Source organism: Rhinopithecus roxellana, chromosome 21, assembly GCF_007565055.1.
Source record: "Rhinopithecus roxellana isolate Shanxi Qingling chromosome 21, ASM756505v1, whole genome shotgun sequence".
Lineage (NCBI taxonomy): Eukaryota > Metazoa > Chordata > Mammalia > Primates > Cercopithecidae > Rhinopithecus > Rhinopithecus roxellana.
The window spans coordinates 63386090-63399078 of NC_044569.1; positions in this window are offsets into that span (position 1 = coordinate 63386090).

Genomic DNA, 12989 nt, shown 5'->3' on the forward strand with positions numbered 1-12989 from the left:
TGGGAGCTTTTGAATTTTTGATTCAATTTATTTATTTATTTATTTATTTATTTTGAGACGGAGTCTTGCTCTGTTGCCCAGGCTGGAGTGCAGTGGTGCGATCTCGGCTCACTGCAAGCTCCAGCCTCCCGGGTTCATGCCATTCTCCTGCCTCAGCTTCCCGAGTAGCTGGGACTATAGGAGGGTCACCACACCTGGCTAATTTTTTTGTATTTTTAGTAGAGACGGGGTTTCACCGTGTTAGCCAGGATGGTTTTGATCTGACCTCGTGATCCGCCCGCCTCGGCCTCCCAAAGTGCTGGGATTACAGGCGTGAGCCACCGCGCCCAGCCAAATTCAATTTCTTCAATGGTTGTAAGACTATTTCAATTGGTTTGAGTTTCGGTAATTTGTGGATTTTAAGGAATTGGTCCATTTCTTATAAGTTGTCAAATTGTGAACTAAAGTTGTTTGTAGTATTCTCTTATTACCCTAATGTCTGCAGAATCTGTAGTGACATCCCTTACTTGATATCCCTTATCTGTTGGTGATATTCCTATATCCCTTATCTATAGTGATATTCCTACAAATTTGAAGAACCAGTGTCTTAGGCACTTCATGCTGCTAAAGCAAAATGCCTTAGACTGGGTAATTTATTGCTTACAGTTCTTGAGTGTGGAAAGTCCAAGATCAAGATCAAGGTGATGGCAAATGTGGTGTCTGGTAAGGGCCTGTTCCTCCTAGAATGCACCTTCCTGCTGCAACCTCACATGGTGGAAGGACCAAACTCATCCCCTTCAGCTTCTTTTATAAAAGCACAGTCCCATCCACGAAGGTGGGGGCCTCATTATTTCCCAAAGGCCCAACTTCTGATGTTGTTACTTTGGGGATCACATTTCAATATATGGACTGGGGAGGGTGACACGTGTAGACCACAGCAACCAACATTTTGTTTCACTGGTTTTCTCCATCTTCCTATTTCCAATCTCATTGATTACTGCTTTTATGTTGATCATTTCCTTCTTTCTGCCTTCTGCATTTTACAGAAAGCCCCTTACCTTCAGAGGTGCATTTTTGCTCAGGTTTCCTGAGATCTGCTGCTGCCTAATATCGCCTATGTTTCCTTGGGAAACTTTCCCTCGGTGTGGCTTCCAAGTAAACTCTGCCTCACCCTCACTAAATCTCACAGCACTTGCACTCAAAATATAAACGTTTACACATTAGGTGGATCCCTTCACATTCAGAGGTGTATTTTTTGCTGGCAATTTCTGAGATCTGCTACCACTGGGCCATCTTTCTATCTTCTATCCATGTGAAAGGAAAATATCTTGGGATCTTAAGATTACTAAACTAAAGGGAAAAGTCAAGCTGGGAACTGCTGAGGGCCAACCTGCCTCCCATTCTATTCGAAGTCACCCTTTGCTCACTGAGATAAGTGCATATCTGATTGCCTCCCTTGGAGAGGCTCATCAGCAACTCAAAAGAATGCAACTCTGTCTCTCATCTGCCTACAACATGGAGGCCGCCTCCCCACTTCCAGCTGTCCCGCCTTTCCAGACAGAACCAATGTTCATCTTACATATGTCGATTGATGTCTCTTGTCTCCCTAATATGTATAAAACAAAACTGTGTTCTGACCACCTTAAGCACATGTTGTCAGGACGCCTGTGTCACGGGCATGCGTCCTCAATCTTGGCAAAACACGCCTCCTAAAATAACTGAGCACTGTCTTAGATTTTTGGGGCTCACATCTACGCATCTTCCATGACAATCTTGACTATTTGGGGCTGCACTATAAGTTTTCTATTAATGTTCAAGTCATAACTATCTTCCAGTTTCACTGAGGTTGGTGTTTGAAGGTTTTGTTTCTCTTGCATATTATCTAGGAAGGGAAAAGAAGAGAAGGAAAGATGCAGTCTCAAAAATTATGTTTTTAATGGAAACTTTTCTTATGAGATCCTTTAAAAAAGAGGATAAGAAAGATGTGCCTTTGGCTTTTCCGGTAACAAAGGGAGTGGACACCCTTTTAGTATAAACAGAAATCTTACCTGGAACCTCCAGTTGGATGATCTAGTTTAGTATTTCAGAACAACTCTTAAGGCAGATAATATTATGCAAATTACAAGATTAGTAACTTGAGGTATATAATTAAAGAACTAGCTCAAGGGCACCTATCTTATAATATTAATTCTTTCAACTCCAAGGCAAATTCTAGTTTACTATACAATAGCTGTCTCCTACAAATACCCCAGAGTCAAAAAGATGATTCCCTTCCTGAGATCATTAATATCTGTTCTAGGAACCAAGTGAATGAAAAAAGCACATTTTTAACATATCTTTTCCTACCTGGGATCCTTAAGTGTCACTAGCGTCTCAGCCACCTATGTGCTATTGGAGAGTGGCCATAAAAATTACTGAACTGCAAAGAATTTTCCCACCAGATGTCTTACACACCTAAAATTCTACTATTAAAGAATTATTCCTTTGGGTTGGTCACCGCGTCCCCAGAAATTTAAAATGCAACTATTTCTAGATGGGTGATACATTAGGATACTTATTAATACCTTGGTATTCAATGCTAGGTATTAGAGACTAACCTAAGTGGAAATCCCACAGTATATAATGTCTAATGGAAGGACTAAACTTATCCATTTGCTGTGTTTTGAAGGCTCCAGGAAGCGGATAGTATGAATCAAATACTTTTGACTGTGCAGGCACTTAAAATCCTACTCTTGGCTGGGTGTGGTGGCTCACACCTGTAATCCCAGCACTTTGGGAGGCCAAGGTGGGCAAATTGCCTGAGCTCAGGAGTTCAAAACCAGCCTGGGCAACATGGTGAGACCGCGTCTCTACTAAAAATACAAAAAACCAGTCATGGTGGCACACGCTTGTAATCCCAGTTACTCGGGAGGCTGAGGCATGAGAATTGCTTGAACCCAGCAGGTGGAGGTTGCAGTGAGCAGAGATCAGACACTCCAGCCTGCGTGACGGTGCTAGACTTTGTCTCTGAGAGGAAGAGAGAAAGAGAGAAAGAAGAAAGAAAGAAAGAAAGAAAGAAAGAAAGAAAGAAAGAAAGAAAGAAAGAAAGAAAGAAAGAAAGAAAGAGAAAGAAAAGAAAAAAGAAAGAAAGAGGAAAGAGAGAGAAAGGAAGGAACGAAGAAAGGAAGGGAAAGAGAGAAAGAGAGAAAGAAAGAAAGAAGGAAGGAAAGAAGGAAGGAAGGAAGGAAAAGAAGATTCTACTCTTAGTTGAATTTTTAAAAAAAGATTAGATTTAAATTAAGAATTGCCCTACTGTAGAGCTCATTTTATTGAAGAAAAAAGGTAAATATTTGTTCATGAGAGTTTCAAAAGTGAAGTCAATCACACTTTGAATACATTAACTTAAAACCAATTTCTTCCTGATGAGAATTATGGAGCAGCATGAAAACATGGAGGCGTAAGCTTTCTTAGCCTCCTGATTTTTAAGGTGGCTTTACTGATATAAAAAGCCCATGGTTGAGATGACTTCACCTGAGTGGGAATGTGAGTGGAAAAGGAGGAGCTTTTCATCTAAGTGAAGTTCAAGAACTTGGGGGGACTCAAAAGGAAACATAATTTTCTGGCTGAAGCCCTTATTGCTGATGATTGCAAGAGGGAGCAAGACATTCTACTAGAAGCGTCTACTGCACACTCAGCAGATGAAGTTCTCAAGATAGCCATCAGATGGCAGCCTCAGCCAAATTTCTGAAGTAAATTTGTTCACCGGATCAGAATTTTGCAGCTGGGAGATATTACAGGTCCTATAATCCAGCCCCTTTATTTCCCAGCCAAGGAACTCTAGCCAGTGTGAAGTCTAGTCTTGCTTAAAGTCACATATCAAGTCAGTAGCAGAACTAGGGTTCCTACTATCTCCCAACAAGCAATCCAATAATCTCCCTGCGATCGTGATCTGAAAGAAGTGTTCCCTTACCGCCTGCCAAAAAAAAGGTATAGAAAAAAAAAAAAAAGAGCTGCCATTTGAGTGCTCAGCCAGCCATTTGAGTTTGAGTACAAAGTCTTATAGGCTAAAATTTGAGCCTTGAGCAGATTTTTGGTCAACTGTCAGGCAGTCAAGTTAACTGAGGACCCATTTGCTCAAAAAAAAAAAAAAAAAAAAAAAAAAAAAAAAAAAAGTTGTGTAGGAGGAGATGGGAGGGGTAGGAAGGGGTGGATCAGGGATAGAAGAAAATGAAGGAGAGGTTGGCTGCAGTCATACATGCCTGTAATCCCAGCACTTTGGGAGGCTGAGGCGGACTGATCACTTAAGGTCAGGAGTTCGAGACCTGCCTGACCAAAATGGTGAAAGCCCAACTCTACTAAAACACAAAAAAATTAGCCGGGCGTGATGGCGGGCACCTGTAATCCCAGCTACTCAGGAGGCTGCAGTGAGCAGAGATCGTGCTACTGCACTACAGCCTGGATGACAGAGCGAGATTTCCTCTCTCAAAAACAAACAAACAAACAACAACAATAATAATAGCAAAGAGAGACCCCTGGAGGAGATGAGCTTTGAATGAAGACTAGAAAGATGCAATGAGAAGAGAAAAAGCATCCTTCAGAGGAAATATAGTGTGTGCCCAGATAAAGAAGGAAAAACAAACCCGGCATTTCAGCAGGGCTGACCTCTGCAAGTGAAAGTAAGCGAAGCCTCCCTTGAGGCCAAGCCTCTCACTTCTCATACCTGCTCCTCACAGGACCTCCAACCCAAGCCCCATCACTCGCTGAACTATCACTGGCCAAAAAGCAGCTCTAGCAAGTCTTTGATATTACAGAGTACATTTAAGTAATTATTCTCTTTCCCAGGATGGCTGGCATTTTAGGCTTGTCTCCAATTTTGGATAAAAAGGCATTTATCGAGCAATAGTATAGAGGTCAATCGTATGACCTTTGATGCTGTGAAGGTCAGTTGTTCAAAGCAGAGGATCTCTGTTACTAAGAAGATAAATGGGAAACAAGACGGATAAGTGAATCTTGTGGATGAGCCTTGAAGGTAGAAAAGGCATTGAGGTTTGAAACTGCAGAATTTTGTGGATGTATTTATCACTGCACTTAGGCTAGTGGACACTCAATATCTGTTAGCTGATCAATGTGTCTTTATTGACTCTAAATAGGCTGAACTGGTAAGGGAGCAACATGAAGAAAATGATATTTAGGAAACATTTTCCAATGTGAGTATCTGCCTGCAATGTGTGTAAACAGCAAGAGCCTGGTGGGAACACTAATTTTGTCTTGTTTTTAACAGCTTTATTGAGAAATAATTCACATACTCACCATTTACCCAACGTGCACCATCCAGTGGTTTTCAGTGTGTTCACAGATAGGTGCAACCATCACCGCAGTCCATTTTAGAACATGTTAATCACTTCAAGAAGAAACTCTGTATTTTGTACTTCCTATCCCCTCTGTGTCCCCATGTCCCTGTATCCCATCATGAAGCAACCACAAATCTACTTTCTGTCTCTATGGATTTCCCTATTCCGGACTTTCATATGAATTTCCATTCATATAGTATGTGGTTTTTGGTGACTGACTCCTTTCATTTAACACTGTTTTCAAAGTCTACACATGTTGTAGCATGTATCAGTACTCATTCCTTTTCATGGCAGAATAATATTCCATCATATGGATGTACCACATTTTATCAGGTCATCTGCTGATGAGCATTGAGTTGCTCCCACCTTTTGGCTATTATGAATAGTGCTATTATAAACATTCATGTGCAAGTTTCTGTGTGACCATACAGTTTTCATTTCTCTTGGGTGTATCTTACCTGGGAGTGGAGTTGCTGGGTCATGGAGTAATTCTGAGTTACTCATTGGAAGAACTGCCAGAATGTTTTCTGAGGTGGCTGGCCCATTTTATATTACCATCAACAGTATATGAGGGTTCCAATTTTCCACATTCTCACCAATACTTCTTGCTACCTTTTTTATTCTAGCCATCCTAATGCGTGTGTCATGATATCTCACTGTGATTTTGTTTTGCATTTCTCTGGTGACTAATTATGTCAAGTATTTTTTTCATGTGCTTATTGGTTATTTGTAGATCTTCTTCAAGAAATATCTATACAGGTCCTTTGTCCATTATAAAACTGGGTTACTGATCTTTTTATTATTGAGTTGCAAGTGTTATTTACATGTGCTAGAAACGAGTTCCTTATCTGATATATGATTTGCAAATATTTTCATCTATCCTGTGGGTTGTCCTTTCACTTTGTTAATGGTGTCCTCTGAAGTGCACATGTGTGAAATTTCAATGAAATCCATTTTATCAATTTTTTCTTTTGTTGCCTTTTTTTGGTATCATATTTAAGACTTTTTTTGCCATAATCCATGATCATGAAAAAACTTACCCCATGTCTTCTTCTAAGAGTTTTATAGTTTTTTACTCTTACATTTAGGTAGTTTATCTATTTTGAGGTAATTTTTGTATGTGGTGTGAGGTAAGGGTCCAGCCTCATTCTCTTCATGTGTATATCCAATTGTTTCAATTGAAAAGACCATTGTTTCCTCATTTAATGGCATTGGCACCCTTTTTGAAAATCAATTGGTCACAGATGTTTGGGCTTATGTATGGATTCTATTCTTTCATTTGATCTATGTGACAGTTCTTATACCAGTATCACACTATCTTGATTACTATTGCTTTGTAGTAAGTTTTGAAATCAGGCACTGTGAATCCTCTTGATTCTTTTTCAGTATTAATTTTTGGATATGCTGGGTTCCTTAAAATTCCACATAGATTTTGGAATCAGCTTGTTAATTTGTACAGGGAAGTTATCTGGGATTCTAATAGGGATCATGTTGAACCTGCAGATCAGTTTGGGGCTATCACTCTCCTAACAATGTTGTCTTCTGATACTTGCACATGGGATGTTTGTCTATTTATTTAGGTCTTTTACTTCTTTTAACAAAGTTTTGTAGTTCACAGTGTAAGTTTTGAACTTTTTGTTAAATATATTCCTATTCTATTCCTTTTGGTGTTATTGTGGTTGGAATTGTTTGCCTTATTTCGTTTTTGGATTGCTCATTGCAGTTACATAGAAATGCAATTGAATTTTGCATATTAATCTCATATCCTGTAACCTAGCTGAACTCATTTATTTGTTCTAAAGTTCAAAGCCTCAAAGTGAAAAGTACGTGGCAGTCCAGTGAAAATCAGAGTGCACTGATGTCATTTGTACAGAGAATGAGGAGAGAAAGAAGGTAGAGTGTGAATGCCAGTCACAAACCTGGAAAGACAGATGAGGTCAAATTTGGGAGAAGCTCAGATGTCATCCTTAGGAGCTTGGCTCTTCCTCCATAGTCCATAAGAAATTGTTTTTAAGCAGAGGAATTGTTTGAGACAATTCTGACTACAGTGTGAAAGATAGATTGAAACGATTGAGGAATAAGGAGACCAATGTGGAGGCTATATTTTTATAGCTCCAAAGCTTAGCAAAAGAAAGAGAGCCAGGCTCTTTGGAAGCAACAGACTGAAGAGGTTCTTTGAAAATAAAATTTAGGCCAGGTGCAGTGGCTCATGCCTGTAATTCCAGCACTTTGGGAAGCCAAGGCAGGCGAATCACTTGAGGTTAGGAGTTTTAGACCAGCCTGACCAACATGGTGAAACCCTGTCTGTACTAAAAATACCAAAAATAGTCAGGTGTGGTGTCACATCCCTGTAATCCCAGCTACTCAGGAGGCTGAGGCAGCAGAATTACTTGAACTCGGGAAATGCAGGTTGCAGTGAGCTGAGATCATACCATTGCACTCCAGTCTGGGAGACAGAGTGAGATTCTGTCTGAGAGAGGGAGAGAAAGAGAGAGAGGTGGGGTGGGGGCCTCAATTAATTAAGAAAGAAATACCATAAAATGGGCCTAGATGCAGGAAGTGCCGCCATAACAGAAGCACTGCATGCCACGGGAGGCCATGTAGCATGAGTGAGATGATAAAGCCCCGAACTGGGAAACTGGCAGGGAGAGGAAAAGCACAGGTAGGTGAATACAAGAGACATTCCTGAAGTAAAGCTGATGGGGCTAAGTACTTGACTGCATATAAGGATTGAAAGAAAGGAATTGGATTTAGGTATGGTTGATAGTGACCCTAAAAATTAGGATCAAAACAGAGCCCGGGTAGTAGTCCAGAGCTAGTATGGTGCTCTACAGTGTCATCAACCTGGATCTGGATCTTTTTTTTTTTTTTTTTTTTTTTTTTGACGGAGTCTCGCTCTATTGTCTAGGCTGGAGTGCAGTGGTGCCATCTCGGCTCACTGCAACCTCTGCCTACTGGGTTTAAGCGATTCTCCTGCCTCAGCCTCCGGAGTAGCTGGGATTACAGGCATGCGCCACCATGCCCGCCTAATTTTTGTATTTTTAGTAGAGATGCGGTTTCACCATGTTGACCAGGCTGATCTTGAACTTCTGACCTCAGGTGATACACTCACCTTGGCCTCCCAAAGTGCTAGGATTACAGGCATGAGCCACCATGCCCAGACTATCTCTTCTTTTTTTTTTTTTTTTTTTTTTTTTTGAGATAGAGTCTCATTCTATCACCTAGGCTAGAATGTAGTGGCACAACTTCTGCCTCCCAGGTTCAAGCAATTCTCCTGCCTCAGGCTTCCCAGTAGCTGGGATGACAGGCACCCTCCACCATGCCCGGCTAATTTTTGTGTTTTTAGTAGAGATGGGGTTTCACCATCTTGGCCAGGCTAGGCTCGAACTCCTGACCTCAAGTGATCTGCCCACTTCGGCCTCCCAAATTGCTGGGATTACAGGTATGAGCTGCTGCTCCCAGCCAGGGACCTGGATCTCTTCTATGCTGCTGCTCAACATCCTCACAGTGTGGCTTCATGGCATGGGCCAAGATGGCTGCCCCAGCACCTGCATCACGCCTGCCTCAGAGCCAACAGACTGCAGGGGAGGGGCATAAGAAGGGTTTTCCCTTACATGACATAGGTCATTATTTAATCACATCTAATGGAAAGGGAAGCTGGGAAATGTCTTTATTCAAGACATCCAAGTGATCAGCTAAAATTTGGAAGATATGTGGCTGAGAAATAAGGTAGAAAGGAAATTGGGATATAACTTACCTTGAGGGGTTAAGAATTACTCTAAAAAATAATTATTATCATATCCATTGGATGCATATAAATGCTGAAAGAGGAACAAGGGTTTTAAGGAGCTTTTAGGAGCCTACAGTGCAAAAAATAAGATTTTATTTGAACACATTTGTTTTGGGATAGCTTCTGGAATGTTCAGGTGGAGAAAACCACTAGGCCTTTGGAAATTTATGTACAATTGGGTCCTTACTTCCCCTCCTTAGGCCATGCTGCTTGAGTGTTGGGACTTTATCATTACAGGCCCACCATGGTGTGTGTGTGTGTGTGTGTGTGTGTGTGTGTGTGTGTGTTTTAAGACAGAGTCTAGTTGTAAGACAGAGTCTTGCTCTGTTGCCCAGACTGGAGCACAGTGGTGTGATCCCGGTTCACTGCAATTCAAGAGATTCTCCTGCCTCAGCCTCCCCAGTAGCTGGGATTACAGTGCCCACCACCATGCCTGGCTAGGCCCACCATGTTTTGTAACAGTCTGCAGATTAGATAAAGACAGCAGGAAGTTAAGATGCTACCGGAAAGAACACAACTAGAGACTCATTTAAAAAAAATATCTCTGGAGAGACTACAGCATCCAGCCACTATTAGGATTGGAAAAAACATTTTGCAGACAACTTTGGACAGGAAGACATCCTTGTATGCAATTCATTCAGAACCCACTAACATAAATACACACACTTATACTAAGCACAGAACAGAGGAAAGCTGCTTCTCAAATGAGCTGTCACGTTTTCGGTGTCTATGGTGAAGTAAGGAGGGAGCAGAGATCTTAGAGACGTAGTGCTCCAGGGAGGTTTGTTGACAGTACTCTGTTTAAGGTCCCACGAACAGGCAATGTCACAATCATGACTGGGTCACAGATCTCCTGACTCCCAGGCAGAGGAGCTGCCACTGCACCTGCCATTAAAAAGCTGACAGGCTCAGGGTGCTGGGGAACCCAGCAGTCTCCGCCTCTGCCAGGGTTGGGGGAGACGTGGCCAAGGATCTAGATGATTTAATCCAGTTTACCAAAGGGATTTTACAGTGAGCAATTAAGGCGTGGTAAAGGCATTAATCACTAATGAGTCATTAACTCTGCCCACTATTGTACAGTTAACAAGGGGAGGCCAGATTATTAGAACTTGTCCCCAATAAAAGGGACGACAAGGTCACAGAGAGCACCATCCGCCTCCACAAGGGTCGGGAGTGCCCGTCTGGCGCTGCGGGGTCTCGCCTTTCCCAGGAGGGCAAGAAGGCACCAAGGGCGAGTGCGGAGCTCCGGCTACCCTAGCAGAGAAGTGCAGCTTTTAATTACTTTAACTGTATTTTAATAAATTAATTTTTAATTTTATCTTCCCTGACAGTCTTTCGCTGCCCACCTTCTGGAGGCTTGGATTCCATTCATGTAATACGATTCTGCTAGTGAAAAGGAGCTCTTGGGATAGAGGCTGGAGAAGCGGACTGGGCGAGGCTGGGAGTGGGGCTGGGAGCCTGGGGTGAGGGGCGGAACTGGAAGGGGTGGATGACGGGGAGAGCATCTCATCAAATGCTGAAGCAGCCAGGGCTCTCGGGTCCGCAACCAGGGTGCCCTCACCGTAAGCGGACCCTGTGGGGAACGCGCTCTCTGGCTCTCTGGAAGCTGAGTTGGGGGTCCTGGACTCTCTTGCCGCCCCCGCCCCCCGCTTCCTGCGCGTGGGCTCCGGCGGTCTCCGCAAAGACTTTGAACTAGCCGGTGAATTTGGACTAGAGAGGGAGGAATTGACCTTCCCTCTACCCTCACCAGATTCTAGATTAACTGGGGCGGCGTGGGGGACAGGTAGGGATTGTCTCCACTAGTTTGACAATTCCCATTCCCCAAACATTAAATATATATTTAGGATAAATAAATTCAGCAAGATGGTCCCAGTTTAATTGCTGACCTCTGGTCAAAGCCCTCCCCTCTTGGGGGTTCTCTTCTAGTCCCTCCACCCCATCCCACCAGCCCGGATCACCCTCCTGAGGAGCGCAGGTGGGGGCTCAGACCGGCAGGGGACAGAACTGGGTTCGGAACTAGGAAATCCACTAGGGATACACAGCCTGGACCGACCGTCCAGGGCCGCAGCGCCGAACCCCAGCACCCAGAGCGAGGGCGCTTCCGCGGTCCTATGGGAACCTCAGGACACTGAGAGAGGGCGCCTCCGCGATCCTACGGTTGTTCTCTTAACGTCGAGCCTCTGGAGCCCAGCAATCCAGAGAGGCCGAACCCTCAGTCCCCTGCGTCCGTGCAGGAAAGAAATTGGGCTGCGAGCATCGCCAACAGAAGCCGGGAGCCATGGCGCGCACTATGGACACGCCGCCCTCGCGCGTAGAGAATGCTCCAGAAAGGGAAAAACGCAAAACTTAAAATGCTCCGACAGGCGCGGTGGCTCACGCCTGTAATCCCAACGCTTTGGGATTTCTAGGCGAGAGGGTCGCTTAAGGCCAGAAGTTGGAGGTCAGCCTGGCACACATAGTGAGACCCTCGTCTCTACAAAAAAGTGAAAACAAAAATCATTAGCCAGGCGTGGTGGCGCGCGCCTGTGGTCCCAGCTACTCGAGACGCTGAGGCAGAAGGATCGCTTGAGGCTGGGAGGTAGAGGCTGCAGTGAGCTATGATTGCGCCACTGCACTCCAGCCTCGGCGCCGAGCGAGACCCTGTCTCTAACAAAACAAAACAAAAACTGCCGTGGGGCTGGCTGATGGTGGCCACGATCACCGGGGAGGTTCGCTCCCGGCAGGCTCCAGCTCTCTGGGTCAGCGGAGGTTCCCTGAGGCTCAAAGAGCTGTCAGCAACTCACCTCCCCAACAGTGTCCTGACTCCGCCCTTCTCTCGGCGCGGTCCAATCCGCGGCGTCCTTCCCCGCCCCGCCCTCATTGTCTGAGAGCCCCGCCCAACCTGGTTCACAAGAGCAGAAGAGGATCCGGGTCTATAGATCCGCTTGCTTTCCTCCTAGGGCCGGGCAGAGCAGACATTGTCGGGGTTTGGGAAGGAAGCATCTCCAGACCTCTTGAATTGACTGAAACCAATCGAGGCTTGCCCTAGATCTGTTCTTGGAGCAGCACGGTGCCTTTTCTTCTGGAACCTCGTAAGACCCATGTGGTTCTTGTTTTCCTTCTATGGGCACTGGTGGCATCGCCTGAGCCAAACCTGCAGCCTCATTAGGGAAGATTCAAGAACCATTGAATGTGATTCTTGGGAAAGTGATGCAGGCTTCCCTCGGGATCCCTGAAAGCCTCATGCCCGTCCTAGACAGAGCCAGCAGTCTAGTTTTGGAAGCTTGTGCCCTAACTTCGGCTGGCGCCTTTGCAAAGAGTATTCTCTAGCCATGGGCTTGAGCAAAGAGGCCCCAAGTATTTCAGGGCCGTCGGGGTTTTTTAATGCTCTTTATCACAAGCTGCTCACCTCCAGTCAGAGTTAAGTACTGGATTCCCGCCCCATCTGCACCCCTACTCCTGGAGCTGGCGGTGAATCTCCCACCCTCAGAGCTGCCCTGCGGGGCTTGGGGACGGGGGAACCCTGGGGCAGATGCTGTGTGCAGATCTCTTCAGGAGGCTCGGGAAAGCACAGCTAGTGCCCACCGCTCAGGATCTCTGTTCCCAATATGGCCTAATGAGCTGTGGTAGAATTGATATAAGGAGCACTTATCAGCAGTGTTTTCCCAACACGCACTGTGATGGACACTTCTGGTTATTTCAGTCCCAAACACTTACAAACAGTGTAAACTGGGACAACCTCTCCGTGCCTCAGTCTCCTCATTTATAAAATGGGGCTAATTGTATCTTCTTGGCAGAATTGTGCTGAGGCTTAACTGAGCCAGTAGATGTAAACCTTTCAGAAGAGTGCTGGCACATAGTAAGCCTTCAATGATCATTAGCTATTGATATTTTTGTGATCATTTTCCGAG